The sequence below is a fragment of the Ursus maritimus genome, unplaced genomic scaffold (assembly GCF_017311325.1).
Source record: "Ursus maritimus isolate PB19 unplaced genomic scaffold, ASM1731132v1 scaffold_19, whole genome shotgun sequence".
Classification (NCBI taxonomy): domain Eukaryota; kingdom Metazoa; phylum Chordata; class Mammalia; order Carnivora; family Ursidae; genus Ursus; species Ursus maritimus.
In genome coordinates, this window is record NW_024424341.1 from 38069988 (window position 1) to 38093131 (window position 23144).

Consider the following 23144-nt stretch of genomic DNA (forward strand, 5'->3'; position numbering starts at 1 on the left):
TCCCGTTTTCTGTTGGAGGTACGTGTCCTGTTGTCTCACAGATGTTGTTTCAAGTTGCTTCGTCACTTGAAATGGTTCAAGGAGATCCCTAAGTGCACTCCCGAGGATGCTTTAGTCGGCAGGTGATATAGCCCCCGACTCACTGGCTTAAGGAAATTGTCTAGTGGTGAATCCTGGCTCGATCATACAAGCAGAAACCCGTTGGCTCTGCCCTCTGACCCCTTAGCTCTGTGTTCTCAGCATCAGCTCATCCTCAGTGGTCTCATGATTTCGAGAGAGCCTCAAATGGTGAGTAGGACGTCTTGCTTCTTTGTCCACATCCAGCAGAAAAGAGAATCAGAAACTTCTCCCTGACCCATGTGATCTCCGTCCTTCCTTTCAGTTTTCAGGGCTCCATTCTGTGGACCGGTCGCGGTCACCAGGGAATGCCATGCCTTGACCGGGTTCGTGAGCATGCCTTGCAGGAGAAGATGATAACGGATGGGGGGGAGGGTCACCCTCAAATGGCCAACACATTGACTACCAAGGCTGCAGATTTCTAAAACTCATTTTTTTAAATTTTCATAGAGAAAAATTCGCTCTTTCGGTGTACAGGTCTCTGAGTTTTGACAAATTTATAGAGTCATGGAACCACCACCACAACTAACGTTTGGAATGGCTCCGTCACCCTGAAACACGACCTTACAGCTCTTTTGTAGTCCGTGGTCCTCCTGCCCTTCACTCCCACATCCCCCACTCTTGGAAGCACTGATCCGTCCTTCCTCCCTATAGTTTTGCCTTTTCCAAAATGTGATATAAATGGAATTATACAGGAGGTCACCTTTGAGTTGCCTTATTCACTTAACATAATGGATTTGAGATCGACTGACCCATGTGTGGCGCGTATCCGTATTTTGTATGGAGGTCCCACTGTGTGTTTTTGCACGCACAGCCTAAGGGCAACTGAGTTGTTTCTAGTTTGGGGCTGATAATGAATAAAGCTACCCGAAACACGGACACATGGGTTTTGCATGAACATACGTTTCCTTTTCTCCTGGGTCTCAACTCCCAGAAGTGGGATCGCTGGGTGCTGGATCGTGTGTTAAGAGTATGTTTCACTTTCTCAGAAGCTGCCAAACTGTTTTCCAAAGTGGCTGTATCGGTTTGCAACCCCACCAGCAAGGACTGAGAGTTCTTTCGCTTCTAAAGAGGTTTTAATGGGCATGGAAGTGTTTCGTGGAGAGTGAGGGCGCTACACAGGGCACCGACGTGGGGGCATTCAGAGCTGTGATTTCCAAACTCTCCGCTCCGGTGGGCTCCTCGCGCATCCTGCTGTGTGCCGACGGGACATTTCTATGTCCAGGGCGTTTGCTTCTCCGAAGGGAGACAGGGAAGCATCATTCTACCCATCTTACAAATGAGCGCATAGCACAGCCTCTCTCTCTCTCTCTCTCTCTCTCTCTCTCGATCCAGCCTGGCTTTATCTAGTATCATCAGGAGCAAGATTCCATGGCCTCAGGTTTTATCCCAAAACCCACAAAGCAAAATGAAGTACGGGCGTTTGGAGCATTGTGACGCTGTGTGGCAAGAACGGGGCAAAGGAACCCATCCAAATGCGCAATCGAAATGTCGGAGCTGGCAAGGGATGTGAGCAACTCTCACTTCAGACGCAGGAACCTATCACACATCCGGGTCCCCAGAAGCCCGGGACTATGCCTCCCGGATGCAGGGCAGGGTCCCACCAAAGGGGAGCTGGGACAGGCTTATCAGTCAGGGACCCCGTGCGCTCAGGAGCAGGGATGAGGCTAACCTGCTGGGGCGCTGGGGCCGTAGCCCCTGCTTACAGCCCCCACACCTCCTCTTCTTTCATCTGAGTGCCCATTTCCAAGGCACCTTCACATTTCAAACGTCCTGAGAATATGTTTAATTAGAACTTGGCCATACAGCCTTTTGAAATAAAACAGAAGGGACCAGCTAATTATATCGCTCAGCATTCTGTGGCAAACATATATTTTTTTAATAAAACACTTTCCTAACCAGAGTAATCCCTGGAGAGGCAAATCCTCATTTATAAGAAGTTTCCCAAAGGGAGTTTAAGAGAAGATGCCCTTATAAAGGAAAGAGACAAAGAGAGTGGGGAAGTGTCTTCAAAGAGCTTTTAAAAGATAAACTCATTCTGGGGTTGAAGTAGAGCTATTTTAAAGATGCAAATTTTTATTTCAAATGTCTTATAATTCTTCCCAGTATTTTTGATAATTTATATCCCTTTCCCCCCTTTGGATTATTACCCCAAATGCCCATATTTCTCCTTCTGGTATTTTTCATAAGCACAATATTTAAATAAACAAGTGATTTTCTCAAAATGCTCTTTATTCCTGCTTGTTCTCCCCTCCTCTCTCTCTCTCTCTCTCTCTCTCTCTCTCTCTCTCTCTCTGTGACTAACCCCCTGGGACCCCTTGTGCGGGCATCCTGGTGTAATGCAGGGGGTGGGCAGGGGGTGGCGTCCTTCCCCACAGCCTCTGCAGCCCAGGAGGGAAGGGAAGGGCTTAGCCCCTCTGGCAGAGAGGCTCTGGAAGTGGTGGGCTGAGGATCCTTTGCATTCACGAGGCTGACAGCCCCAGTGGGTTCTAGCAATAATAGTACAGCTAACGTGCTCGGGGGTTACTCCGCGCCTGGCAACAAGCTAAGAAGTGTAGGTATCTTATCTCATTTAATCCGCACAATGCTGAATGAAATGTAGGTGTTCTCGCCCCAATTTGCAGATGGGGATGGTGAGACCAGGAGAGGTAAGGAACGTGCTAAGGACCTCATGGCCATTTGAAGGGGTAGGGCTTGAACTTGAACTCAGGTCTGCGGCCCCCAGAGCTCAGCCCCTCCCCTCCACACACAAGGCTCAGGGATACCGCACCTCCTAGAATGTGCTTTGTGCCTCTGTTCTCGGTACACTGTGTGGCGCGGGCCCTGCGTTTCCAATTGAGTCCTGTGTCAGTTCAGGGTCCTGGCAGAAGAGGCTGGGGGCACTCCAATTAAGATCATCTCCGAAAGAGGCTGTTGGCGAAGGTGAAGGGAAAGGTGAGCAGAGCACAAGAGAAGAGTCACAGAGCTGGTGTAACCCCCAGGCCTTGCAGGGCAGGGGATCGCATCCGGAGTCTGAAGGCCAGGCACAGTGTGGTCAGGGGCATCTTTAGAGCCGTGACCTTCAGAAGACCTTCAGGGGATGGCACCCTTGGACTGCCCTGTCTCCTCATCCTTCGCTTTCCCACCAGGACAGCCCTTTGGATAAACCCATCAGAAGGTAGTTGGCAAAGGTCCTGCAGCCCTCCCGGCTGGCCATCCAGGCTGGCCTCCGGGGCACGGCACAGGGGAATCGGCCGAGTGCAGAGCACTCCTGCAGAGCACCGGCTCTGTGCTGGGAGGCAGGACAGGGAGGCAGCTCTGGCCCTCCTGGTGGGATCTTAGGAAGAGGTCTTGACGTGGCGCAGAGACTTAATGACTCACCAGGTTCAAGGTACAGAGGACGCACTTTCACGGAGAAGGTTTGCGTTTGCCTCGTAACCAACCGTGTGTGCCTTGAAGGGGCAGACGGGAATGGACGTGCCTCTCCATCCACAGCCATTGGCAACACGCAGGCAAAGTCCTGAGACTGGCCCTTTTGACTTGAGACACGATATGTATCTTTTTTTTTTTTTAAGATTTTATTTATTTATTTGACAGAGAGACAGCCAGCGAGAGAGGAAACACAAGCAGGGGGAGTGGGAGAGGAAGAAGCAGGCTCCCAGCAGAGGAGCCTGATGTGGGGCTCGATCCCAGAACGCTGGGATCACGCCCTGAGCCGAAGGCAGACGCTTAACGACTGCGCCACCCAGGCGCCCCCGATATGTATCTTTTATCCAAAGCTTATTAAATAAAATTTAGTTAAGAAAATAGAAAGAAGAAGAGAGAAGTCATTTGTCATCTCGTTCTCTAAAGACAACAGTTCATGGTTGGATAGACCCCCTCCACTTGCTTTCCTCTAAGCCTTTCCTCCCGACTTACGGTCATACCACTTAGGCAGGTTTGAACGTGCATTTTTGACTGAGTGTTGTCAGGCCCTCTGCCATGTTATCATCAAGTTTGGGGTAAACAGAGTTTTTGGTGGCTGCGTACTATTCCCTTCGTATGGCTGTCACAGCGTTCAGAATACCCTTCTTCTACCATCCAGATGTTTGGGCTCTTTTCTATTTTTCATTTGTATTATGCAATGCTATAATGAAGAACTTTGTGTATAAAGAATTTTTTCACCTTTCAGATGATTTCTTCAGGATGACATCCCCAACATAAAATGACCAAATCCAAGGTATAAACGTCTGTTTCGGCGGTGAAGTACCTAACCGAATGCTGGCTGCTGAAGAAAACGCGTTCAGCCGGTTTGGTGATGAGAGCTCAGGGGAAGGCTCTTGACCAATGAATTACTCCCAGGACTTCGGTCCGGAACAGCGCTAGGCTACAGAGCAGGCCATGCGGGCAAGTCTTCATTGTGCTGTAGCCCCATTTTTAAAAAAGCAAAAGAAACAGGTAGAATTCCTTTTAATAATACACTTTTATTTGGCTGATTATGTCTAAAAATTATTATTTCAGCCCCGGAATCAATATAAACATTATTAATATTATAGTTTATATTTTTTCACATAAAACTTTGAAATCTGGTGTGTATCTTACACTTAGGACACATCGCAGTTCAAACTAGTCACAGGTCCAGCACACGATAGCCTTTCAAGGCGGCGAAGAGCTACCCTTTTGGGACAGTGAGGGTCTAGAAACAAGGACTCTACCAGAGATATTTGCCACTGTTGGCATCTTCGCCTTAGGCCCATGTCCAGCTAATCTCTTACGTTCTCCCTCCACCCCTTACTGGACTTTGGGTTGAGGGTAGATCAGACGGTCAGGTGTAATATGACTTCCACACCTGGACATTTGTACCTGCTGTCCTCGTTCCTGCCTCGCTGATAGCAAGTCACAGCATCCCCTGTGTCCCGGCTTACTGTGGACTGATTCACTCAGAAATATTCATTGAGCGCTTCCTAGATATTAACCCTGCGCCCGTCCCTAGGGATACAGGTGAACAAACAGACTTTTTTGTGAATTCATTACAGAACTTATCAGTGTTCTTAGGGTCTGGTGGGGAAACAGACTTTAATCAAATAACACAATTGCATTATTGTGCAATCAAATTGCACAAGTATGTGATCTCAAATTCTGGTAAGTGCTATGAAGGAAATATATATTTCAAAGATGCTAACCTGTGGATCATGGCTTGATCGGCCTGTCCCTAGAGGTGCTTAATAGAGATTGACCGGTCCCTGGCCAGGCTGTCTTGGTGAACATCGATTTGACAGATGAATGTTCAGTGGGAGGGTCTCAAGGTCCCTTCTGGTCCCAAGCATCCCAAAGCCACATTTGGAAAATTTCTGGGGTGGATAGAAGTGTGCCAGTCCTTAAGTCAGTGACCCAGCTCATCTGTTGTGTTTATCCTCTCTAAAAACACTTGAGGCCACCTGGAACACCAACATTAACGAGGAAGCAGAAAGCTGTTCATTCACTCATTCATTCTTTCATTCATGCATGCATCGATTCTTACGAGAATTCGGGGGGAATGTCAGGCACTGCTCTGGACATTCAGAAAAACAAGGCCAGCATTCTCTCTGGTTACACTGTGCTGCCAGCTGGACACACGTTCCTAGAGAAGATAACAATTGAAAAAAAAAAAAAAGAGGAAAAATCAATGTTAATAGAACTCCTTTTCTGGTTCCTAAAATGACATCGTCCTCAGTCGCTGAGGCTTCGAGCCCGTGGCGGCACCGGGAAGCGTGAGCCGCTGGATGGATGCAATCTCGTGAGCTCTTCAAACCCGGCCAAATCAATACATGAGAGGCAGAGATGGAGGCTGCTGGGTGGAGGGAGGCTGGGTTCAAGGGGCAAAGTGTACCATTCCTCTTCTACCCCCTGAAACGGGATGGGGATCCTCCCTTCGGCCCGACGTCCCCGGGGACAGGGTAATTTCAGCCGCACTTGATGTAACCCATACATCACTGTCTTCTTGACCGGCTCTCAAATTAAACTCTGATGTATAAAGTTAAACAAAAATGAGATAAAAATTGGCAGAGGTTGAAGAGGGTCAAAGTAGTCCAAACACAAGGTGGACTGTTGCTCCTTTTGATTTATGTTATTCTGTGCGCTTAGAAAAAATAAAATTATAAGTCTCCCTGAGACTTTCTCATTGAGAGTGAGGCATTACTAATTTATTTTCAATAGACTCCCAGTTCTCCTCGCTGGGAGGAGGCCTGTAGGTATTGTTTTCGGGGGAAGATGCCGCGGTTCAACCTCAAAAGGGCTCTGATGACCACGAAGCTTCTTGCACAAATTTGAGTCCTTTAACAGCAGCCGAACGGTGACAGACCGCGGGGTGTGATGGCTTCATCTTCTTGTCTAATCCTGCAAAACCCTAAGGAGGGAAACACACAGACTAGATCACCCCCTCTGACAGCGGAGGAGCCGAGCCCCATGGAAACCTCGCGTCTGAGATAAACAGCAGCCCGGCTCCCGGATGCCGGGACTCCAAGGCCAACAGGACAGAGGCCGCTCTACTGGCCTTCCAGCGACAGAGGAAATCGGCAAGCACGCACAACGCCTCAAAGTAAAGTCTGCTTATGGGTAGACTGAGTTGCTGTGGAGGAAACGAAGTAGACAGGGGACTGGGGGCTGGGGATGTAGGAAGCCAGTAGCAGGTGTAAGTGAGAGAAGTAACACCATCAGATTTACATTCTTCAAAGTTCACAAAGGCAGCGGTGCAGAGAATTAACTTCAGGGTCAGTGGTGAGATCGGGAGGCCGTGAATAGGCGATGGCAATTGTCCCGGCGAGACGGGGTGGTGGCTTGGGCCGGGGTGGGGGGGTGGCCGTGGTGGGGGGCTGAAGAGCCAGGGTCTCTCCTGAAGGCAGGGCATCTGAGAGGGATCCCTGGCTTCTCCTCCGGGGCCCTTTCCTCCAGGGCAACAGAGTGCCACCTGCAATCATATCCTGACACGGATTCACCCGAATCCTGAGCCCGCTGCTCTCTGGAGGGAATAAAGATGGGGTGCTGGCAGGGGTGGCGAGATAGCAGCCGCGGCAAGCAGGGGTCCTAGAGAGGGGGTACCTGGTCCAGGGGTGTGTGTGTGTGTGTGTGTGTGTGTGAGAGCTGTGATACACATTACCGCCTTCAGCCTTATTTTCCCCAGTTAATCGGGACACTTTACTTGTAGCCCGCTTATCTCTGTTCTTTCCTCAGGCTCCTCTGGTCTGTCTTTTGTTTCTGCGGCTCTGTTGAAACTACTCTCTTCAAGGCCATTGTTGCTGTGTCCACCTCCCCATGACCGACCCCCCTCACCCCGCCCTGTAGGAGCTGCTCCAGGACAGATGGACCGGACCAGGCATGCGAGCTTTGTGTCAGAGCGGATCTCGGTAGGTGCTTGACGCTTACCCACCTGACACCATGAGATGGATTTCTGTACAGGTTGCGACTCCTGTGAGCAGAGGCCAGGATGAGGTTTATGTGGATGGAAAGAGCAGCCTCGATCTGACTTCTGATGCAACCACAGCTGCTCCAGAGCCCGTCTCCTCTGAGAGGCTTGACAGGTACAGGTGTGAGGGGGTCCCAGGCAGAGTTCAGATAGAGCAGGCCAATTTCCTCTATCCGCAGAGATGGGTGAGGTTGGCCAAGCCCCAGGGGACCTCAGGCCACGCTCACCGAGTCCTCATGGAACATCTTCTGAAGGTCTCTCTCTGTGCTGGGCTCTGGAAGAAGTCAGGGGAACAGGGAGACAGAAGCGCTGATGGACCAAAGTCATCCCCTTCTTGGGGACACAGCAGGCAATACCTCTTATTGTCACTTGCAATTCAGTGTGACTGTTGAAGTACATTTTGTCAGATGGAACATGGGCATAAGTGCCTACCCGTAAAAAGCACCCTGGGAGCCCTTCCTGCTCTTTCTCCTTCTGCTAGCTGGATGCAGATAGCGATGAGGAACCAGGGCAAGATAAAGTAGAGGCACAAACTAGAGGGAGCCTGGGTCGCTGGAGGACCATGGGGATGGACACACCCCCTGAAGACAGCCAGGGGAGCAAGAAATAAACATGTGCTGTGTTGGACCTTTGCATGTTGGTTCTGTTTGTGACAGAGCTTAGCTCAGGCTACATAAGCCAATTCCTGCTCTCAGGGAGGTTGCAAGCAGATGAGGAGACAAGCCTGTCACACGATGCTGGAACATAGGAGGTGGCTTTTAAGAGAAGAAGGGTAATGGGGTTTGGGCTTTAGGTTCTGAAGTCATGAGCTGCAGGCCCCCGGGTGGGTCACTTTCCCATTGAAGCCCTTTTCTGGAAAAGTGGAGAAGAGTCAGACTGGGGGGAGGGCACTTCTGGCAGGTGAACGTTCCAGTCAAGGGCTCACAGACAGGGCTTGAAGCCAACGAGGTGAGATGAATCATGTCGATTCTCCATAGGGAGACAAAGGGAGTCCTTGGCTGTCACGGGATGGGGCGATGACCAGAACTCTCTAGTTCCCTCTCTCTGACCTAACGCATTTCTGAAGTTTCTGAGGAGGGGAGCCCTCATCCTGGTGCCCCTTGTCCAGGCAGGCTAAGGCCCCCACCTATTGTCTGGGTGTTAGGAGAGAAGTCCTCCCAGATCTGGATACTGGATGAGAACAGCAACTGTGTCCAGCTTTCTCCAGGGGCTCGTGAAAACAGGGGTTTCATTCTGTTTCTGAGCAGAGGATCCTGGCTGAGGCTTCCAAGGACCAGCGGAGATCCGGATGTGGTCTTCAGAGTCCTAGTACCCAGCGAGGCAGGGTAGGCTCAGCTGGGGTCTCTCTGTTCCCAATTGGCCCGGAAGGAGAGCACTTTACAAACAAGGACGTTGAATCCAGGGGGCAAAGGTGCTGCCTGTCACACTGGACCCCCAGGGCTGCCAGAACCTCAGGGGTGTTCACAGTCGCTCCCCCCTTGTTGGGAAAGACAGACCCTTATGCCACTGCTGACACCCCCCCACACACACCCCCTAACTGCGCCCACTGAACGGTGCTGCCCTGGGCGTCCCCACAGACGTGCAGCACGGCTTGGATTCTAGTCCTGTTTTTACGGGTGGTGTGACCTTGGCCTTCCTACTCCCTTCTCTTCACCCCCCACCCCGTTCTTTCACGACAGTTACATCACACGTTTGTGTTCAATGAACACTCATTGTTCGTTATGGAGGTACCGTTCACTGTTGAGTCAAGTCGTGTCCTAGGGTGGTTTCCATTCCCACCTTGTCTTTCCTGGAGCCAAACTGCTCGATTTTCTTGGGGCAGGGGATTAAGGCTGCCCGCACCTGCAGCCTCTCAGGAGTCTCCCCACGAGGTCAGACGTCTCACGTTCCCTGCTGTAAGCACATCTGTCTTGCCCCTGGACGCATTCCCTCTGCGCCCCCCTGATGTCCAGCCCGGCTCCTGGTCAGGGTGACCACACAGCTGGCATCCGGGGCTCTCCTTCACCACCGACCTGGGGATTTCCTTCACTTCTTTCAGCCACTGGATCGGCTGTTTCCTGGAGGTTCTGTCTTTTCTGTCCTTTGGTTGGCGCACCAGCCCCAGCAGCGTTCTGACTCTGTAGTTACGGAGTCTGAGTTCAGTTGGCAGGACGAAGAAGTTTCTGCTGCCTTCTCTTCTAAGTACTCTTCCCCCAAACAAACAACAACAACAACAACAAACATAACGGCCAATAAATGAAAGAAGAAGAATGCCAAACAAACACACAAACTCCATTTTTGACGAAAGGAGCAGACAGCTGTGAGCCAGGATTGTAAAGGACAAACAGAGAAAGAGAGAGATCTTGTTCTGCTATGTGTCTGTGGCCCGAACCCCAAAGCAGATCAGAAGACACCACAAAGATGAGGTCAAGCCTCCACAGGGAGTATTTGGGGCCCCCATATCCCCACTCATGAGCCTGTGACCTTCTCCTTGTCCTTTTGGTAGATAGAAGATTCACAACATGCATAGATCATCGAAACAGACCCAGCGGAGACGTCTGCAAATGCAACCCGAATTCGGGGCGTTGCGGGGGAGTCTGTCATTAAAACCCCAGCTCCTTCTCCTGTCTGGCTCACAGAGCAGAGGCAGGTCAGGAGGCCAACTTTTCTTTATGGGGTACGATTCCTGTGAATTTTAACACATGTGTAGGTTTGTGTAACTACCACCGCCATCAGGACCTAGAACAGTTCCATCCCCACCCTCCCCCAAACCCTCACGTTTCCTCTTTATAGACACACCCTCCCTCCACCACCAACCCCTGGGGGCACTGATCTGTGCTCTGTCACTGTATTGTGTCTCTGGCAGAATGCCATACACGTGGAATCGTGTAGCACGTGAGCTTTTGAGACTAACATCTTTCACGTGGCACAATACCTTTGAGATTCATCCGAATTTTTGTAGGGATCAACATTTGCTTCTCTGTTGCCAAGTGGTGTTCCACCGTGTGGATGGACCACAGTGTATGTATCGTTCTTCCTCTGAACCCCATTGGGGTTGTTTCCAGTTTGGGCAGTTACGAAAAACACTGCCACAAACATTAGTATACAGTTTTTTGTGTAAAGATAGATTTTTCTTTCACTTGGGTAAGCACCTAAGCGTGGAAGTGTGAGTGCTATGGGAAGTGTCTGTTCGACTTCATAGGAAGCTGCCTAACCCTTTTCTGGAGGGACTGTACCATTTCTCGCCCCCATCAGCAAGGTAGGAAAGTTCCTATTGCTAGACCTTGCCAGAACTTAGTATGGATAGCATTTTTTCTCTCTCTCTCTCTCTTTTTTTTTTTTTTGGATTAGCCATTTTATTATGTACATGGTGGTATCTCACCATGGTTTTGTTGTATTTTTCCAATGGCTAATTATGTTGGACATTTTTCATGTGCTTATTTTTTTTCTTTCTTTTTTTTTTTTTTTAAGATTTTATTTATTTATTTGACAGAGAGAGACAGCCAGCAAGAGAGGGAACACAAGCAGGGGGAGTGGGAGAGGAAGAAGCAGGCTCCCAACAGAGCAGGGAGCCCAATGCTGGGCTCAATCCCAGGACCCTGGGATCATGACCTGAGCCGAAGGCAGATGCTTAACGACTGAGCCACCCAGGTGCCCCTGGTTGGGTTTTGAGACTTAAATCTTAAATCTTCTATATGGAGCATCTAGAAATGCTAGAAAATACGGTTGTTCATGCCAGTTGCTGCAAAAGTAGACATGTCCCCACACTCTGAGAGCCCATGAATTTAAGGCTCTCCCCCATCCTTCCTTAGAAGCCGGGACCTAACAGCTGGCTTGGAAAGGTGCTTGCCCTGAGAACAACCCGGCCCCTGTGTATCACCCTCAGGCAATATCTCATTACTGTTCCAGAACCTTCTGAAGACAGCACCCTCTTCCAAGGATAGCCACTAAGGCAGCTACCTTGGCAAACCAGTAGAAGGAACAGTTTCTGAGGAAGGGGCTTTTGGTTGTTCCAATGTCCTACCCCAGAATCATAGGCCAGTCTCAGCTGCTAGCTCAGCGGAGTGCCCCAGGCTTCCTCTTCTAGAATGAGGCCAAACCGAAAGCAATCTGAGTTCTGGAGTCGGGCTTAGCAGGCCCTGTTCCCACATGTCGGTTCCTAACGGGCAACAGCTGCGGCTGTGGTTTCTCCTGGGCAAGTGATTCACGTCTTTGCTCAGAAACGATAAGCAGAACAAATGTTTACTTAGACGGATAACAGAGGGACAGTTGGAAAACAGGAGACTGGCAACTGGAAATATTTTGCTGCTATTTGATCCATGACAATTAGTTGGAATTAGTCATATGGTGCAAACTGGCCAGGCCTCCGGGCCGGAGGCAGAGTGGGGGGCATGCAGATGGGCTCCCGGGAAAGGCAGGGCTAGTGGCAAAATGGATCATGGGGAGGAAGAGCAGAAAGTTTGCTCAGAGCATGTCAGAGTGACTCTTACCTCCCCGAGCGGCTTTCCCTCATCAGCTGCCTTATTTGCTGCCTGATCCAATTCTCTTGCCTGGAGGAGCCAGAAAGAAGAGCCGAGAGAGGGAAAATTCCACACACACACAGACACACACACATACACACACACACACACACACACACACACACACACGTGCGCGCACACATGGCTGGGGCCTCTAAAATCCATGAGAAATGTTTTACACATTCAGAAATTAAAGAAAACATTTAATTTTCCGTGTGTGCACAGGGAAGAAAAGCTTTAAAAAAATCCAAACACCCACAATAATACATTTTAATCTTTGGGACAGTGGTATTTGCACTCATTCATAGAAGAAAGAAACAGGTACCTTAAAAGTGGAAACCTGAAAATGGGGCCGTGGAATAAGATTGTCTGTCTCATTATGTTTACAGAACTTAAGGCTTGTACCCGATGTGATGCCTATACCAGTACGGACTATGACAGTCGTCCTCGGATGCATTATTTAATAGATAGATCATAAGTATTTGTATAAAAAGGGAGAGAAGGCAAATATGTAATTCGATTTTTTGGCCAAAAAGAGAGATATGCTGTTTTGTGAAAAACTTCTGAGCAGGCCCTGCTTTGCAAACACTCGGGAGGAAAAGCACAGGGTAAAGCCCCAAATGGACTCCCTTATCCTCTGAGGTCAGAATCTCTGATGTTCGTGATGGAAAGTGTGAGGGGCTAATTACAGTCCCGGGGGGGTGTACCCTATTAGAACAGCCAACACTGTGCAGAGCAGGGGATGGCGCTGGTTTTTGGTTTTTAGTTTTTGTTTTGTTTTTAGATTTATTTACTTCTTTGAAAGAGAGAGGGAGAGAGCAGGGGGAAGGGGCAGGGGGAGAGGGAGAGGGGAAGCCGACTCCCCACTGAGCGTGGAGCCCAGGTCAGGGCTTATCCCACAACCCCCAGATCGTGACCTGAGCGGAAACTGGGAGTTGGACGCTTCACCCATGGAGCCACCCAGGCGTCCCGGGACAGGGCTGTTTTAATGCAAACATGAGCGTGGAGGATGGAAAACTCAACTCTGCCTTCACAAGTGGATTTTTCTAAGCATGTGATAAAAAGTGTGAGATGGGGTGATGCGCTCCCCTCTCCTTGTCCACCAGCACTTCTGGGGGGAGGCTCTCTGTTTGGCACCAAAGCAGGGGGCTGGGGGAGGTGGGTGGTACCAGAAGCCTGTCCATGTGTGTCCTTCATCCTGGACTCAGACAGGTGTGGTTTTGAGGGCTGGGCTCTTTTTCCTCCTTCTTCCACTGGCAGCGCTGTGGTTGGCCTTGGAGGGAAGCACTTGTCCCATATTCTCAGTCCGTGCCATTTGGGTGGGATGCTTAACCACCTTCCCCTCCCCCTCCACTGGCCCCCAGTTCCAGAGAGAAGGGCCTTGGTCCAGCTGGAATCAGCAAGCAGCTTCCTCCAGCCAGGCCCCTGAGGCTGGTGCCGGGAGGATTCCCTGCCCAGTCTGGGCTGCAGAGAGTAGCGTGCGGGACCCGTGCCTGAGCTTCTGGGGAGGAGGAACTGCTTTCTGGTGGTGGTGGAGGATAGGAAAGTGTGATCCTGGGGTCGCTGATGGGCATTTGCTGGCTCCTAGGCCAGCCACGCTGTGAATGGGTCCTCGTGCCACAGTTTAAGCCTCTGGCTAGACCTCCACTAGACCTCTCATGGGCACCATGCCTCGCCAGTCTGATGCTTCCGTTTGTCTTGCATGAGATTGCACTTGTGATTGTGAAAGCCATCACATATCCTCTCTTGGCCTGAGGCCACTGATGGTGGGATTCAGGTTTGACTGACCCAGGCCTCCTCAGGGGATCCCCAGGCTCTCAGAGCAGAGGCCCCTTCAGCACCTGCTCCAGAGATGGGGGCCAGTGTGACTTCCTCAGCTCCCACCGTTACAGGTCCTGGCCCCGAGGCACATAGTTTGCCCTTCTGGATCAGAAGCTGTCCATCTGAGCACTCCGTTCGCTGGAGCTGCCCTCCAGCTGCACCCCGAGCCCCACTGTGTCTGCATGAGGCAGCCCAAATGACAGAAGGCAGACCCCTGTCTCTCCGGCTCATACCCCCAGCCCCTTCTGCTTGGCCCCCAGCCGGTGGGGCCACAGAGCTCTTGGTCAGTGTCCTCTGAACACGTCCCTTCAGAACTGGCACAGCTCAAATGGCCTGTCTGGGTGGGGGAAGCATTTACTTATTCATTCATTCATTCATTCATTCATTCATCCATTCATTCATTATATTGGGTATTGGTTGTTGTTAAACAGCACATGTGACTTTTCCTGAGTGCACAGCACCCAGCTGGCCTCATATCTGCTCACAATTACCTGACTGTCTGTGACCCTCTGTGGCTCATGAGTCCAGGCCCTTATCCCTTGCTGAGCACTGTGTTCTGAGCACCTGGTATATATATAAATGGTGGGATCACAGCAAATAAATGAATGTATTTGTCTCAGTTCTTGTATGCAGTGTACCCTCCCGTCATTCCTGCCAAACCTTGCCCTTCCTGCCCCCAGATATATGGCCATGACTCACATCTTCCTAGAAGCCGTTCCCAGATGACCTTAAAAAATCGTGGAGGAACGGGTCATGAATTATCCAGAACAGGCACAGCATCCAGATTGCACCCAATTTTTTATTAGTAAATATTCTGTAACAAAACTGTGAATTTATTATTTATTTTATCAATTCATTATAATTATTAATTTGTTATTATTAATTGTTATCAATTATTATACATCTTGCTAAACAATGCCAAGAATGTTTTTGTATCATTATTCTGAGAATATTCTCAGAAAATCATTATTCTGAGTTATTGTCAGAAAGCATCCTTTTTCCGGTTGCGTAGTATTCTGTTATTTAGCTCTCTTACCATTCATTGGCGCAGTCCCCCAGCAGTGGGCATTTAAGGTGTTTTAATTATTTTGCCAAAAAAAAAAGTAGATACAAGAGAACCTTCTTGTATATAAGTTTTTGTGATCTTTCTCATGTTTTTAGGAAAATCTCAAGACCTTTGTTGGACCATTTGGATAAAAGACTTTCTTCTGCTAAGGCTGCTTGACTGATAGGATGTTAGCCTAGAGTGGCTGGGGGCCATCTCTGCTGATTTCTGGAGAAGGACATCACTGGAAAAGCAGAAAGGGGAGTAGTGATGGCTTTCCAATGATGTCACCAAACACCTGGATCCAGTTATACCTGAACCTGCCATCCCTTTGTCTACCAATGCATTTCATCTAATTTAATTTAAGTGGGGTATCTTCTGCTTGCCTCCAAACCTGGTGTCAAAGAAGGGGTGAAGCCTACTGTCTCGGGGCTGGAAAAAGATGGGGGCACCGCACCCCATGCTTGAACCTCTTCTACATCCACAGCTGGCCACGAGCCTCTATATTAGCATCCTTCTAAGGTGCCTTGAGACTCACTACCTTTGAAGTCAGTGTATTTCTTTGCTGAGAACTCTGAGGGTTGGAAAGATCCTTCTCATATTAGCTAAAACGTATTTCCTTGTACCTGTTCTCTGCCAATGAAGGTTGGAGAATGCAAGCATTCATATTGAGGACGGTCAGTGTTAGTGATTCCGTCCATACGGCCACTGATGGGTGAAGTTAACCCATAGGCACCGTGTGGTGTTGGCCCCGTGTACCACCAGAACTAGCACACAAAGCCTCACATTAATTCTCGAAGCAACGTCACTTTCCTTCCAAGCCTCAGTTTCCCTTCCTTCAGAGTGGGCTGCGAGAGAGAGCTTATTCAGCGTGAAACTGTCTTATCTACAGTTTAGCAAATGCCTGTGGAGTCTTTAAAGCAGTTTCTATCATAATAAAAATATTTTAACTTATAACCTCAGGAAGAGATAGGCATGGGAGTCTTTATAAAGCACAGAAATCCAGATGAGCATAATTTGAAGGTAATTTGAATCGTAATGAGTATTTTTAATGTAAACAGGCAGAAGGAAAAACTTGCAGGATTCTGATGGAGAACACACACCCAAATGTGTCTTTGGATGGAAATATCCGTGTCGTGGGAATCCAAGATGGCGCGGACATTCATGGCAGCGATGAGAGAGAGGGGGCATTTGCTATGGCTGGAGGTTGGAGGTTTCATCTGGAAAAGAAAGACAATCATTGTGTCAGATGGTCCATGGTCACTGCAGGTCTAGCCCAAGTAGAAGTGAGGAATAAGAAATGGCCAGTTGACAACAGTGACTGGTTCTTAGAAAGCCTTGCAGAACAATAGGCTGGGAGGGTTCTCAGGGACAGGAAGGTTCAGGTATCCCCAGGTGAGCACCAGGCGTCTGCTACTGTTCTCCACCTGACCCCCGCACTTGGATTTACTCAACACATCTGTTCCATTTTCCCCATCCTTCTCACTCACACACATTGATTTGGAAGGAACTTTGATGTCATTAACCATGGATGCAAGACCATCATCGCTTGTCTAGAATAAAAAGGGAACAAGACAACATTATTAAATGCTAGCTAGAAGCTTTTGCTTACCTACAGTTCTGAGCCTTGTGTCTACTCCCTTGTTGAAAAAGATGAGCAAACTGTGAGAAAGATGTCCAAGGTGTCCTGGCCAAACTGAGTCTTTGACCTTGATGTAAGCAGAGGGACAGAAACAGAATTTAAACAGGGGCACGTTTCTCCACACGGTGTCTACCGTGTTATTTAACGGGCTGTCCGTGCGCTGCCTCAAACCCTTACAACTCCCGCTAGTTCTGATTGCCCAGCAACGGAGCCCCATCCCCTCATTTCACGGATGACAATGCTGAGGACCCCGGGAGGGGAAGGAGCCCTTCTGACTCCCGGTTTCATGCTTTTCCTTTGTTGACCATCATGACTTCGGCCATGCACCCCATCCGCTCTCACACGGATGTCGAGGGCAAAGCAGGGCAGATGTGCACCCCTCCAGGAAGAAGAGGCGGCGTGAGGGTGGCCTCTGGGCAGAGGACCTGCCCCGTCTCAGAGGCAACAGTGTTCCGCTAAAGGCACAGTCTTCTCTGGCTCCGAGTTTAGCCTCTAGCGTGCCAGTTGCTTCTACCCAAGCGAATGCCGAAAATCGTAATTTTCAGAAATCAGCACCACCCCTGAAAAAAAGACATGTTTCCACCGAAACCTCTCAGGGTGTCCACCGTGTGTTCGCTACGTGTCTTGTTGCAATGTTCTCTGTGCTGTGTTTTCATGCTTCCTCCAGAATAACGCTTTTGCTCCGGAGTGTCAACATCGGCGAACGGTCCTGACTGAGGTCCAGCTGGGCTCCTCCCCCAGTGGAGCCAGGCGATTTTGTGTTCTTTGTCATCCCCACGTTTTTAAACTCAGAGCTGTGCTTAAGCTGACAGTCAGCTTGCAACGTCAGGGGCAGGTCCACGGAAAGCTGAAAAGCTTCGTTAATTCTACTTCCGGACTCTTTGTCCATGACCCTGCCCATAGGTGGCCTTGGAACCAATGGCCCCTTGCCCTGGTTTCTGAACCTAATTAAAAATGCGGCTTCCTGAACCTTCCCCAGAGTTACAGAATCTGAAGTCTGAGACTCTTATAATTCTACATTTTAAAATAGGGCTCACGGTCCTGTCCACCCGAAGCCAATGGGTAGAGGTGCTTGCAAGGCAAATAAAAATCCATTCTTTCCCTGGACACACATCAATCAATTCATATCTCCTTCCAGCTCTGAGACCGTGCACTTCATTCTGTATTTGCCATGGGTTTTGATGGCAGGTGAGAGACCCCTAGTTCCAAGTGCATTAGATGAAGCATATTGGTAGACAAAAGGACAGCAAGTTCAGGTATAGCTGGATCCAGGTGTTTTATCCATCACCAGCTAATTAATCAGTGGATCTTCACTGAGCACCTGCTGAGTGCTAAGCCCTGTGCAGGTCTCTGCTGTGGGGCAGGAGGTCCTTGCCTTCAAGAGCCTCCAAGGCCTGCTGGGAAGGCAAGGCACGTGTTTGAAGAAGCCTATCAAAATGCAAAACCAACAGTAATATAATATGATACTCTAAGATAGCTGCCATCCTATGGTGCGATGTTACCTTACTAACCCACTTTTCATTAGCTGCACACATGTGCTGATAATTCAAAATAACACATTGTATGTCCATTTTTCTGTACTAAGCCCTGTGCTGAGTTTTGGGCACATGGCCTTGGCCTTCCAGGAGTCCACAGAGATTGGCAGAAGAGAGCCAGGGAGCAAGACAGGCATGAGTGTGTCCCCGCTCCCTGGAGCTTGGGAGTGCAGAGTCCCAGCCTGTGACCCTGGGAGCTGGCTGCCTAAGCATCTGAGCCCCGGGTCTATTGGAGTGTGCTGTAGTAGCTTCCTGGGGCTGTGCCACAAATTGCCACAAACTGGGTGACTTAAAACAATAGATGTTTACTCTCTCACAGTTCCAGAGGCCAGAGGCCCAACGTCAGCATCCCTGAGCCCAAATCACAGTGTCGGCGTGGCCTTGCTGGCTTGGGAAGATTTGACGGAGCATCTACCCCTTGCCTCGCCTGGCTTTGGGGTGACAGCTGACATTCTCCGGCTGGTGGCCATGGCACTGTGACCCTCAACCCCAGCATCTTCAAATCTCTCTCTGTTCTCTGCATGGGCAACCCACCTCTGCCTCCCTCCCGTAAGGTCACCCATGATGCATTTGGGGACCCCCGAGAGAATCCCATCATCTCAGGATCCTTCACTCAATCACATCTGGAAGGAAAACCCTTTTCCTTCCGGTGTGACATGCACAGTACCAGGGGTTAGGGCCTGCTGTGGACTAAATGCGTGTGTCTCCCGAAATTCCGATGTTGACATCCTACCCCTCACAGATGATGTTACAAGGAGGCAGGGCCTTTGGGGGTGATTAGGTCATGAGGATCGGTTTCGCATGAATGGGGTCTGTGCCTTATAACCCCTTCCATTGTGTGAGGACACAGAGGGCAGGTGACAGCCAGGACCCGGGAAGAAGGCCTTTGCCAGAGCTCCACCTTGATCTCGGACTCCCAGCCTCCAGAACCATGAGAAACAATTTTCTGTTGTTTATAAGCCACCTCGTCTACGACAGAACCTGACGTTTTGGGGGGCTGTTGTGGTGTCCAGCACACGTGCTTTCCTTGGTCACCAGGCAGAGGCTGAGTGTCTAGATGTTGGCTTCAGGATTCAGTCCATGAATGTGCAGTCCCTTTTCCCCTTATGGCCACTTTCTGGCCAACTGCCCCAGGACACGTGTCCTCCCGGGTAAGCAAGAGCTCGGGGTCACAGATCAGGCTGCGGCTTTGTGGCCTCCCTGGGAGACAGCCCGGCTCCACCCCCTCCCCTTGGTGAAGGTTTCCGAAAGCTAATCATCACCTTGTCGTCCCTGCGTGTCAATGCCTCCATTCTGCCGGCAGCAAGGGGGTCACAAGTCAATGCACGCCTAGGGTCAGTGAGGAAACACAGGGAGGTTAAGGGGACAAAGAGAGGGCACATTCCCACTGGGAGTTAACCTAGCAGAACCACAGCAAGACAGGCAGGCTGCCCTGGCTGGCGGCCCCTCCCGTGCCTGACTCGCCTCTGTATGAGAAGGGACACTAGGCCCGCTCCCAGAGTTTCCCCGACCGTGTGTCCCAGAGGCTTGACTTCACAGCCACGGGTGAAAACTCTGCCTTCAAAACAAGAGGCCGAAGGACGCTGCATTGTGACCCTGAATCACGCGGAAGCATGGTGTCAGCACAATGATTTCCCTTCTCGAAGAGAACATAAGACGTTCACCACCAGCAGAGGCTGGCCTTAGCATGCCCATTTCACAGATGAGGAAACTGAGGCCCAGGGAGCCTGACTGAGGACACAGGAAGGAGAGAGGCATGGATAAAGACCCCAGACTGTGGACACCATGCCCGGGAGTCTCTACTAAAGAGCTGAGTTCTTAACCTAGAATACACCAGGCAAAGCCTGACCGGGTGCAGAAGGGAGAGAAAAAGGCCAGCCCTCTGGTCTTTCTGGAATGCAGCAAGCCTTGGCTTCTGCCCTGGCCTCCTCCAAGGCCTTGGAAGTCTTGAAGGCCCAAACGCTTAGATGGGCCCCACTCTCCAGAAGTCTCAGGATACATATCATCACACAAGACTCTCCAGGAGAGTTCTGTTGGGATCATGGGTCCTGAGGAAGGGTTCCTCCAGCTGCACAGTGAAGTTGTCCCCCAAACCCCAGCTCTTTATCCCCAGCCACACAACCCTCTTTATTACCTGCAAAATCAAATCATTGCAGAGAAGCCAGGACCACAGAGGCCCTCTAGGGAGGGTCTGGCCAGGCTTGATCCCCTAGAGAGAAACTCATCCCATTGTAGAGCCTGTGACCCAATGGGATGATGGGCATTCAGGTTTTTAGGCAGAAGAAGGGAATCGGCCCTACCCACTGCCCGCATTGTCTGAGAACAGACCCCAGTTGCCAACACGGATGCCCGGGGGCCATGTGGCACTAGATGGCCTTCTCGCCATGGTCTTTGTGAAGTAGAACTGGGGTGGATGTGTGACCCATGCTGCGCCAGGCGCCTCCTCCCCACAGGGAGTTAGAGTGGGGAGGTCCCAGGAGCCAGTCTCCTCCCATCGACATGCTGGGAAGAGTCACTGGGGACCCACGGATTTTTATCTTCTGTCCTAAAGAGGCTGTGAGAGCTGGCCTGCCGAGGGAGACAGGGAAGCTGAGGGAGGGACCTGGGGCCTGGCTGCACATCCTAGAGGCAAGGCTATCAGAGTTGACTTGGTTGTTTAAGACCGAATGAGTGGGCTTCAGTTACGTGTAGCCAAAGGAGCTTTGACCATGGAGGCAGCTGGGCAGCCTTTGTGAGCAGCAGGGCCAGTGCGTGGGCTGGGTGTGGGCCCCAGGACCCTGGAGGGAGGGACGGCTGCTCTCCCGACTCCGTGGGGCCCAGCAGGGGCTGCGGTGGGATCCTGCTGATCCTGAGACCAAGTGCCCTCCATCAGGAGGGAATGGTCTCTGTGCACGTCCTGACTGGCACTGTGGGGCCTGCCCTTTGAAGGTGGTCAGGGTTCATGAAGGCAAAGGGAAGAGCAAAGGCCAAGAAGATGGTCCAGAATACGTAGCTATTGGAGAGGGGCTGTTGGGAGGGAGGAGGGTTCCGTCACTGAGTGGCAGTGCCATGCCAGCTCTTGGTGACCTCCCCTTCACCTTGACATGTCCACACATCTCAGAGTTCACATGGACGTCCCTCCCACATAAGCGAGGAAACCGAGATTTGGAGTGTGCGTGAGTGTCCTAGGGCTGCCATAACATCACCACATGCTGGCCGGCCCAATGCAATAGGAAAGGGTTCTCCCACCATTCTGGTAACTGACATGGGGGCGTCAGCAGGGCTGTGCTCCCCCCCACAGGATCCAAGGGAGAATCTGTTCACTGGCTTCTCTGGGGCACCCAGGTGTTCCTTGGCTTGTGGCTGCATCATGAGCCTCTCTGCCTCTGTCTTGTCCTTGACTTCTTCTCTTCCATCTTGTGTAAGGACACGTATCATTGGGTTGAGGGGCCACCCCCCGCCCCGATAATCCAGGGTGATTTCATCCAAAGAGCCTTAATTTCATTATATCTGCAAAGACCTTGTTTGGAAACGAGGTCACAGTCACAGATTCTGAGGGCTAAGAGGTGGACATAGTATTTTGGGGACCATTCAACCCCCGATACTAAGGTTGGCTGATTTCCCACGGTGGCATTCCAGTAAGAGTCTGACTGTGCTGGTGTTTGTAGGGTCCTACACAGAGATAAAGGAGGACCTAATGCGGGGACAGAGGAGGAGGACGTGAGGGAGAAAACCACCCAGCTCTGGGTATTCCCGGCACACACTGGGGAAGCCAAATATGATTACATTTATTGTGGATCTTTTAGAGAAAAGCCAGTGTTGGGGCCCTGGGGTTCCTGCCACACCTCTTTCCCTTGGCCCACACAAATGTTTCTATAGGAACCATGGTTCTCTCTTAGGAGACACCCTACAGATCCCAGCACCAGCACCAACAATTGGAGTACTTGGGGGAGCCCCCAAAGGTGAAGGCGTTGATTGGTCCAGGATGAGAGTTTTCTCCAGGGATGTGTCAGGGGAAGGGGGAAGGACCAGGAGCGGAATGGAGTGGAATTCCTTCTACAGGGCGCAGGGAGAGAAGAAGCGGTCAGAAGCTGTTCCTTCTATTTCGGGCTGCAGGGAAAGGCACTGCCGGGGGGACCGATGGCCGAGTCTGGGTGGTACTCGGGCAGCAGCAGCCTGTGAAAGGGAAGGCGGCTGCAAAGAACCCCGCCATCCACCCCACACTTGCATTGCCCGGAACTGAGTGCTTCATCAGATTCTGCACGCAGAGCTGCGAAGTACCAGGCACCCAGCCTGTCCGCCTCTGTAGGACCAAAGGGGAATTTTATGGAGGACACGTTCCCACCCCTACCACACACACACACACACTCACACACACACACACACACATACACACACAGAGGTTTCTGTGTGAGCAGTCCAAGAGGGTCCTCCCAGGCCTTCCGCACCCACTGCCCTGTGCTCTTCGTTCACTTTCTCCCTCGCCCCCCATCCACTCCCCATCCTCCCCCTTGGTGTGAGAACCAGCAAAATGCACGCTTTCACCCAGACCCGAGTAAATCACTAAGTGACATAGGAAGTTAAGTTCAACACTAGGGAAAATTGAATTTATCTTGGAAATGCTTTATTCTTCCAAAAGTTCACTTTGGCAAAGTCTAATGTACAGAAAAGCATGAAATACTATGGCTACAGATGGAGCAAGTTTTTCCACTGAGCATTAAGCCTCGGGGTCCGAATCCAGGCTCGCTCCCCGTCAACCACTCTCTTTAACTCATATGTCCATCAATGTCCCTGCTAAATGGGAGTCTTCCGCACATCTCCTCTCACCATAATGTCACAAAACCCATAGAATTACAAATCAGGTTTAAAGCAGAAACCATGACAGCCAAATCTAAGTACACAACAAGTACATTAAGTATCTGTCTTCATTTACCCTTCCCATCCCCACCTACCTCTCCGCTCAGACCCGCTCCATGCAGCGCGCAGCTTGAGGTAGCCTAAGATCCATTTTAGAGTGGGCTGAAATATACATGACAGTTCACGCTGCACATGAACATAGACAACTGTATAAAATATTTAAATAAAGACAGGAAAGAACAGAGGATTG